This window comes from Pteropus alecto, unplaced genomic scaffold (assembly GCF_000325575.1).
Source record: "Pteropus alecto unplaced genomic scaffold, ASM32557v1 scaffold58, whole genome shotgun sequence".
NCBI classification, from domain to species: Eukaryota; Metazoa; Chordata; class Mammalia; order Chiroptera; family Pteropodidae; genus Pteropus; species Pteropus alecto.
The window spans coordinates 896,697-898,801 of record NW_006441950.1 but is presented as its reverse complement, the minus strand read 5'-3'; the positions used below and the strand labels follow the sequence as shown (position 1 = coordinate 898,801).

The following is a 2,105-nucleotide window of genomic DNA, read 5'->3' as shown; positions in this document are numbered from 1 at the left end:
ACAAACTGCATATACACTTATAGATTGCGAAGGAAGTTTGATACCATGCATAGTGTAATATAAACATACAAAAATGCATTAATAATTATCTGTGTAAATTTTAGAATAAAGATTTTGTGCTTACACTAACATCTCAGTTTATAAAGGTCATTAATATAAGATTACTATTATTGAAACTAATTTTAGTTTCAAACCAAAAAGGAGTGGTTGGTAAATATATTTGACATTTCTGAACTATGCAGAAGATCTTACTTCAACAAGTAATTGACCTTAATTTTATGAGTGTCACCTACAGCCAAGCTACCCTGAACAAGCCTGATCCCATCTGATCTTGGAAGCTAAGCAGGGTCGGGCCTGGAAGTATTTGGATGGGAGACCACCTAAGAAGACCAGGCACTGTAGGCATAAAAAAGTTTTAAAAAAGGGATTGTAAGGTGGCAAGGTCTTTGCAATCTGTGAGGTCAACTAAGAGTTACTTCGCCTAAGTAAAATAATAATAATAATAATTTTATGAGCGTAAAATTTTCAACTAATTTCTCTTAGCCAGCAGATATTTTTTATCATAAATCAATTTCAATAGCTAAAATGAAAGATAACTTATTTTTGCTCAGAAATTTAGTTTTCAGAACTGACTGCATTTTGCATGGTGGTTAGCAACCTGAGTGATACTCAGATGCTTTTGAAAAAACTGATAAAATGCAAGATTCATCACTTACTGTATACTTTTAGTTATAATATGATTGTGTCAGTCAAGATCCAATCAGGAAAACAAATCATACTAGTGAGTGTGACAGAGAGAATTTAATACAGGAACTTTGTTCTATAGGTTTCAGGACTTAACAGGTAAAAATGGAACACCTTGGCAACCCAGAGGGAATAAATGCAGGAATCAACTATTTCCCTCATGGCTACAGACTCAGCTAAAAGAGGTTGATATCCATACCTCAGAGCTCAAAGGAATGGGCCCTGCAGAATTGGGACTCAGACCATAGAGAGGACACTGCCTAAATTTAGCTGATACCTCTGGGAGACATGATAAAGCTGGTCTGCGGATGCAGAAGAAAAGCTGGGGGATGCAAAACCAACCACAGTCAGGGCTTTTGTGGATGGAACAACTGACCACCAAGAAGAAAGTCCCTTTGCCCTCCTCCAGTCTCATAACATAGTTCCTCTTGTTGTTAGAACCTAACAAGTAACCACTAGGCAAATAGGAAATATAATACTAGCCCAGGTATTATAGAGCAGAGGACACAGGAGTGGATTTGAATTGAAAGACAAAGCTTAGTAACAGGTACAGTTTTATTAAAACAAAATACCAATTAAGATCCACAGAGAAATAAGAGAATCATTACCAATTTACTGTAACATGAGTACCTTCTCAACAGTGAACTTCAAAATCATTTATAGAAAGTTTGCTTGAGAGTAAGAAAATTGTAGCAGATACAAACTAACTCCTGTTCTCAGATGAAGTTCCTGATTTTAGTTAAATTAGGAGCCCTAACTTGTTGATCTCTGTAACCCCTTTGGCATCTGGTATTGATTGGGCACATAGCAGGTGTACCTGGCTTTTCCTTCTTCTCTTGGTCTAATAGCTACCTCTCCTGCCCAGCCCTCCTGTACTTTGTCTGGGGCCATGTGACATGAAACCAGAAGAATGTGGGTAGAAAGATGTGATGTACACCAGCTCTGGATCTGGTCATAAAATCTCCCTTGTACAATCCACTTCTCACTTCACAGGTATTGGTAGTGATGTGACAAGATGAAATAAACCACATGAGAAGGCCATGCATTCCCTTCCCCCACCAATAGTATCAGCAGGTGCAGAAACTTTGAGATTTATTCATAGGCAGCCAAAGCCAAACTACTCTAATTAATATAGCAAATATTCAATAGGTGTTCACTAAATGATGGAATTTTTTCATTGTAAAACGCAGACATAATTTTACTCATAAATACTCATAGAAATAGAATTATAATTCAGTAATTTGCTCATTGTTTTCAAACATGAATAATCCTAATGCACTGAGTCTCACATTGTTTCATACTTTAGAACCTAGAACAGTTGGTTTGAAAATTATTACTACTCTTCCTAAGGGGACCAGTCT

At 36.7% G+C, this 2,105-nt stretch overlaps 1 pseudogene; it reads left to right on the top strand.

Annotated features, from left to right (window-relative positions):
* The first annotated feature begins 287 nt into the window (after positions 1 to 287).
* On the top strand, positions 288 to 405 carry LOC112485467 (annotated as a pseudogene).
* Positions 406 to 2,105: the final 1,700 nt, after the last annotated feature.